Source organism: Choristoneura fumiferana, chromosome 10, assembly GCF_025370935.1.
Source record: "Choristoneura fumiferana chromosome 10, NRCan_CFum_1, whole genome shotgun sequence".
Taxonomy (NCBI): Eukaryota; Metazoa; Arthropoda; class Insecta; order Lepidoptera; family Tortricidae; genus Choristoneura; species Choristoneura fumiferana.
The window spans coordinates 8,891,163-8,898,920 of record NC_133481.1 but is presented as its reverse complement, the minus strand read 5'-3'; the positions used below and the strand labels follow the sequence as shown (position 1 = coordinate 8,898,920).

At 37.2% G+C, this 7,758-nt stretch overlaps 1 protein-coding gene across 2 annotated transcripts in view; it reads left to right on the top strand.

The window, feature by feature from the left end:
• The first annotated feature begins 1,779 nt into the window (after positions 1-1,779).
• Positions 1,780-7,758, top strand: part of LOC141432022 (uncharacterized) — a 50,650-nt gene continuing 44,671 nt past the window's right edge. Inside the window, exon 1 of one of the 2 annotated variants that reach the window (XM_074093381.1) lies at positions 1,780-1,913. The gene's annotated coding sequence lies outside the window, so the exon portion shown is untranslated. Of the gene's footprint in view, positions 1,949-7,758 lie in introns of both variants that reach the window. The other variant, XM_074093382.1, reaches the window with a different exon arrangement.

The window sequence follows — 7,758 nt, the reverse complement described above, 5'->3', positions numbered from 1 at the left end:
TAACAGCACTGTATCATAATGTTGCTAAAACGATACTGCAACCGCTTACTTTTTTTTTCTTTTTTTTCATTCTTACAGGCTATTGTGCAGCCACTTTATCATATGGTTTTTATACATAACATAAACTTTCCGTACTTACATAATTCATGGCTGCCAACATAAGTAAACAAAATACGTATTTTTTAACATCGCGTCATTGACAAGTAAGTACGAGTAAACATAAATTAAAAACAAAATTTATCTTAGACAAATTTTGTGTTTTATTTAATAACTACATAGTCGTACATAAAGTATTGTAAGCAAAATTGTATAAATAAGTCAAGAAAACTCGTAGCATCTCTTCTTACTCACGACACTCACCTTTTTTTACCCCTATTATACAACTGTTGCATAAAATACTATTAAATAATGTCTGAAATAAGCAAAGCCCGATTGAGAGGGAAAAAAACCTTGTACATTGCACACACCTGCCATTTAGTTTCTAAGTATTTAAATGAAATCAAGCCTACCGGTGTCATGGCGGAAGTGACATCTGTGGGCCGCAGCTGCGTCGTTCCTCATTCCCCGTTTATCTACTTACCTTAATCATATTTTTTGTCAAATAAAAGAAAAAACCTTGAAGAACCTTTTTTGTAAATAATGTGAGTATGGGTTCAATAAGTAGATGTACTGGACGTGTTTAAATAAATATAGGCGAGTTTGTTGAAGTTAGAGACATGAGTATACCTACTAGTGTTTAAAGAATAATGAAATTAAGACGACATAAAGTTTGAAAATAACCCCAACGTAGAAATTTTTTATAAGCTCTATTAAAACTAGTTTTACAAACATAATTGGGTACTAAGTTGTAATTGTCCAATTGCACGCTTTGTTTTCACCGTTTACTTACAGCGTGTTATGTGTTATCAATAAATTAATAACACCTTTGAGTTACTTATAAGTAAGAGTATAAAGGAACTCAAAGGTATTAAATAAACAAAAAGGAAAAAAAATGTATCATACAACATTTGAGGGTAACTTGTATACTAGTACAATTAGTTTGTAACAGTTTTCACACTGCTAAATAAATTAAATAGAACTTTCATTTGCTTATACATTTTAACCATATTGCAGAGGCCGAGGTCATGAGCTTACGAGAAAAGAAAACTGCGTTGATATACACTTTTACTACCCCTAAGTGTCGTAAAATAACTAAATAGACTTAAGCTGGACGTCAGCGCTTTCTGTTATGTTGTCAGAAAACGTCCTTGGTCTTATCACCATTATATCGGATATCATTATATGGATAGAGATTTATCACGATAAATAAAAAGGATTCTTAAAAACCAGCCTCTGCTTATAGTTTGTTTAGGTAATACTAAGAAAGGATTTTCTTTTTTTCTGTTTTTGTTTGTTGTCTAGTATTCCCCGAATATCATTTTTTTCCTGACTTGTTTGTTCTTTCCGAAGCCTGATACCTACTTACTTGAATTTTGTTTTCGAGTCGTTTAGCTAAGCTGCCAGCCTATTGAAACATTAATGAGTAAACAAAAAATACGCGCGAATAAACCGATGCCGCTTAGGTGGAAACAAACAAATCCTCTTGAAAACCGTCACAAAAGTCCATTCCGTTCGCTTTTTTGCAAACAAACACAAACTTGACCGTGCAATTGGAAAAGGCTCGATGCTATTAATTGTCCTACGAGTAACAAGGGGTTTTTGTGAAGTCGCACTTGTAGGGCCGAGAGGCGGTCGATGGCGGGCGGGGCGGCTGTGGCACACGGCTCAGTGTGCCTCGCGTCTGCCCCCGCGACGCTCGCCGCCGCATCGCGCTCCACTCGCCGCCGCTCGCGCGCCCGCGACTCGCCGCGCGCCCCGACTCACCGCTCGCCGCGATCGCCGCCCGCCCTCGGCATGTAGGAAAAACGCTACAGGTGCCCGCTCCGCTTCCTCGCCACATGATAAATGAGTGTGTTTTCATAGATAAACAGACGCCGAAAAGTTTGGTCGTTACGTAATGTGATATCTTATGTTTATTTTATTGCTCGGTCCGCCTCGGCCAGAAATTCGCAAGCTAAATATTATGATAAAGTTAGAGTAAATATTTCGTTTGGAAAGGTTGTATTGATGATTAATTAGCTATAGGCTGCCACGTTTTTATAATTCTTAATTTGCATTTACATGAGTAAACAGAATAGGTATTTATAAATTCGCCGATACATGTTTTAACAACTTAGTATTGGAAAGTTAGAAGCGGGCAATAAGTACTGTCTGTACATTTTAAGTAAACGTAAAGTTTGCAAAAGTGTTTAAGGGCGAGATTGCTTTGGCATTCTAGTGCGCATGATCTGCGCAAGAGGTACCCAAAATTTGTACATAGGTACCTATAGTACGGGGTTGTACCTGTAATAGGGTTAGGGCGAAATTTCCTGTGACCTGGATTTTATTTCTCGAAGCTGGGAGCGCTTCCGGGGCGAAGTTTTCATCGCGAAGGAAACTTAACGTGGGATCTAACGAGATTATTATTTATTACAATCTCAATCAACCTGCAAATAGAGTTAGTTTATATCGTGAATTCTGTTCGATTTAGTTAAAGTCTTTAAATTTTCGCTTTAACTCAAAGTTATCGTTATATAATAAGATTTCAGACTTTTCTTATTGGCTGTGCTTGAGCTACATTCATCCTTAATAAATTTCAAGTTTCTAAGATAACTGAACAACTAATATTGAATATTTGACGCATATGAATAGGTACAGAATCCTACATTGCACGTAGCCTGACACGCCCTTGGCCGGATTATTTTTTATTTTTACGCAGTACAATAAATACAATACAAATATTTTGTATCGACCATCAAAAATTCTCAAATCATACATAAACATTCATACAGTACATTTGTAGATAAAGTGTACAATGAAAACGTTTCGATGAAAATTAAAATTAAAATAAAATACTTCATTATATAACCTGTAGAAGTTTAGATTAAGCGTACCAGCACGTAACTTTTAACAGAGTGAAAATTTCTAACTTTTAATGGATATTGAGAGAGCAGCACACGTAGACTCGCTTTCGAACGTTCTGGAAAATGAAAATATTTGCAATTTCATGCGATAATTGCGGTCCGCAACCGCAATATGTGCAAGCCTTATTGTTTAGTAATTTGTCCGCATACGTAGTAATATACGTATGAAAAATACATAGTTGCGGCAAAATGTTATAGGCCTTCAAATATTTAGTATGGTTTTTGTTTAAATTAATTATAATGGAAATAGCTGCCATCTGTAATTCCATCTGCTAAGAATTCGTTTATCGTTATCCCGCGGGAACTATGGTGTTTTTTTGATAAATCTTTTGAAGAGACTCAGAGCGCCAGGGCTCCACAGACCAAGGGTCTCACCGAAAGGTATAAAATTTTATTATAGTAATTTTGTACCTTTATAATTAATATATACTATTTAGTTTTTTAAGATACTTAGTTCTGAAGATAGATAAAGTCAACATGACGTAGGTAGTACCTAGTAGCTTTTCCCTGTTAAACAAAATGAGCCAAAAGACGTCCATTGCTGGATCTTAAACCAGCCTTCCATTATGCCATTTAAGGCATGCAATTAGTGCAAATTTTAGGGATGCTGACAACATACCGTGGACAGAGTTTCGTACAAATGATTCCATATTAAAGGAACTCGGCATACGAAAGCGCCATCAACCACAGTGGAGTCACGCATTCTGACCTTCTTCAGCCATGTAGGTATCTCGTCATGATGATGATTCCATAGAGCGTCTCGTAGTGCTGGGAAAATTTGAAGGCACCAGGCCACGTGGTAGATAACCAATGAAATGGACGGACCAGATCAAGGCCGCAATTAAGTGCTGTCTATATGAATGTACCCGGAAAGCGGCAGTCCGCGACGAATGGCGCCGTATTACCAAAATCGACACTCATCGTGATTCTCAATGATGACCACGACCACTCTGGCAAGAGTGTACCGACTAAGAAGTGACAACATAGGGGTGACTCTTAAGCATTTTTCTTTCCATTATCCTCGAGTGACCTTGATCTTTCTATGAGGCCGTTTGTAGGACGTGAATTTGACCACTGTCCGACCGAAGACCGGACGACCGATCGAATAGCTAACTACGATACGACTACGATACTACAACAGGGCTATTAAGAAACTCGAAACTCGAAGTTCGTGTCGTGCGGTCCCTCTGATACTTATACTAGACGGTACGATACGAACTTCGAGTTTCGAGTTTCGTAGTAGCCCTGCTGACTACGATTAAAGAAAAATCATTGCGTAAAACGTATGATAAATCACTAAGGGGCTGTTTCACCATCCATCGATTAGTGTTAACTGACGGTTAAATGTGATGCCGTCTCTCTTTGTTTTGTTCGAATAGACGGAAACGGCATCACATTTAACCGTCAGTTAACACTAATCAATGGATGGTGAAACAGCCCTAAGTAATTTTTGTTGTAGAATTGAATAAATCTTACTAGGTACTTTAAGTATTAGTTAATTCCCTATGTTTTATTTTCAGGCAATATTATTTAAGGACATCTCAAAATTTTTCTCGCATACCAAATTACTGTTCGATAAGATATATATTAATATAGCTAACACTTAAAAATAAATACATTTTTCTCCCCGAGAACCGCACTTAATCTCCAGTAATAAATTTTCGAGACACGCAAAGGCATCTGCTTCCATTCAATAAGGGATTATTTCAAACCTGATGTAACCTATGTCTTGAGGGTTAAAAGATTTGCCTCGAAGGAGTTTCTTGGAAACCTTTGTAACTAATTGGGTCCATAATAGTCCATATTTAACGAGCTGGTTTCTAAAAACACTAAAACTTGGGTTACTCTGCCTGAAGATATTTGTACTGTGTGGGCTGATGTTTATTCATATATTTCTAATGAACTATCCATTTTTAATGTCTAAATAATGCTTAATATTGTAAGAGAGAGGTAGGTAATTTAGACCCTCGCTCCGGGTCGTTTTTGGTGGTGGGTTGGTTAGTTGTCCATCGAGAACGAAGCGGGTTGGGGTACTGAGACCATCATCAGTGATGGTCTTATTTTTCTGGTTTTTCTGTGCATCTATATTTCAGTTTGTATTTTCAATTTAGGTTTTACGGGATGACCGTAAAAGTAAAAATTTGGAATTGAAATAAAAATACAAAAAGATTCCAATAAACCATTCTTAATTTCCATTACCAGTCCAATAAAAGCAGGTGTGTAATTAGCCGTCATGTTTTTATTGGACAGTATAAACACGAGAGCACAATGTCGTGTATTTGTTGTCATCGGTGCTTGTGCACGTGCGGTCACGCCCTATCAGCGGGATCGACATTAACTAATTGAGTCCCAGTGTGCTATCAGATGTCACTGTATCAACATCACGTAATGAACACTCGTTTGACTAATTTGTCTAATCTAAAAAATTATCTAACAGCCGCAACAAAGGATGTTGTATTGTTTATTCGCGATTTTGTAAAGCCTGCGGCGTCGAATTTTGTTTATAACTAGCTTTATTCCACGGTTTCACACACGTGAAAGAATAGAAACCGCATCGACGGTTACGTATTTACTTTGTATGTAGGTACTAGGTATGCCAAAATATCCCATCTAATATTATAATATGCGAAATTACCTAGTAAGTTTATTATTGTTTGTTTTGCTTTCACGCCTAAAGTACCTAGGTACTCAACCAATTGTGTCGAAATGATGAAAAATATTAAATATATTTCAGATAATTTGAAAAAATAGCGAGGTAGATTAGTTAGTATATTTTTAGTAGATAAATAAATAACAAATAAATAAATATCATGGTACACACTTGACTGACACTAATTGACCTAGTCCCAAACTAAGCAAAGCTTGTACTATGGATAAACATACTTATATAGATAGATACATATTTAAATACATATTAAACATCGTATTATTTATACAAATATCTGCCCCGGCTGGGAATCGAACCCGGGACCTCAAGCTTCGTAGTCAGGCTCTCGTGGTGGTTACACTTGGCCATCCGATCGTCTGGAACAAAAATTATCCTTAGTGCGGTTATATTACCTAAATAAAATAGCCAAGATATCGTTACGAAACTATAAACGAACAAATCTTTTTTAATATAAGAAAATAAAGGTATATTATTATAAGCTCAATTTATTCGTGTTAAAGGTTCATAATAATAATAATAATAATTCATTTATTGCATAGTAATCATGTCGGACATTAGGTCTTACATAGTATAATTAGATTAATGACATGAACCCTGTTAGGGCACAGCAATTTACACATAAGAATTAAAATGAAAATTATTTTACATAAAATATATTATCATTATCACATTATCATTATTGCAGTCACAATTCAGTGGTTAAAAACACGCAACAAGTTAATTTGCTGGTTTTTATTTCATATACATAATACAAAGGTTTTAAACGCTTTGCAAGTTTAGGAGCTCCTGCAAGTTTCAGTTGGGAATATTTAGTTGATCCTCTGAATCGACTGAGCCCAGCTGGTATTAGTCGCGTCAGTGGACTCCAATGCTTACTATTCTATTGGCGAGCCGAATTACTGGAATAAACACGTTTTTGCGCTTCACGAATTTGGTTTAGCCGTAAGCTGTGCTTCATTTTAGGTACATACTTCATTTTGCTTTAGTTCGATAAAAAAAATTACTAGCCTTTCTAGCAGATAAATTGAAATTACGGGATTTCATAAAAAATCCCACAGGAATTATTAAAATTAATGGAAAACCGCGCTACATGGTCTCTAATTCTAGCGGTTGACATTTTGGGGCTATAGGCACTTGTCCCACCGCCGACGATGAGCGAGAAGCGAGCAGAGCGAATATCTAGAAACGAGTGGGCGAGCAGTGAAAAGCGAGTGTTCGAGCACGACGGGCGATTACTCGCTCCACACGCTCGAGCCGGGTATTGCTGAGATAGTTTTATAGCTCAGCGAGTTTTATAGCTCTTGTCGCTGCGACAAAAGATGTAAGAGCGAGTTCTCGCCGGCAGTGTGAACCGCCAGCGATCAACTATTAATATATATGTCTTTTTTACTCACACAGCAACCTATATATTTTGTTCGTTTCTTGAGCGAGCCAATAGTCGATAGCCAATCGTTTCCTCGCGGTGAGACAACTGTCTTATACCGATTACGTCTCAGCAATTAGTACAACCTACTGGGCATAGGCCTCGCTTACATAATGACAAGTCATAGATTGTAGTTCTCACGTAGGTTTAGTACGGATTAAGAGCACAAATGCGTGCAGCTTTAATCTCGGATTCTCCTTCCCAAAAATCACATGATAAATTTCAGAGGTACAAGCCGGGCTCGAACCAACGACGATCTGAAACCAAGGCCACCATGACGTTTTAAAAAGCAATAAAGCTCTGATATATTATTTGTATCATTAATCCATTTAAATTTTTCTAATCGCGCTATTCGTAAAATAGCCCAATTATACTTAATCCCAAAATCGCTTTTGTCATACTTGTTGACGGCGCTTAAAAGCTTTTACCATTTAGCATTTACCATAATCAAATCATATTAGGGTACAGTTAAAAAATCGCACGTTGGCAAAAATGAAAGCCGATATTTGAAGCGTAGAGTGTTGTCGCTATACATGGACGTACTACCTAAACGGGACCGAGCACTCGCAGCTCAAAAGCACGACGAACGAGATAGCTAGTACCGATGCCCTTTGTCCCTTTCAATAGGGTGACCATACCTAAGACTTTTGTGAGACAAGTTCAAT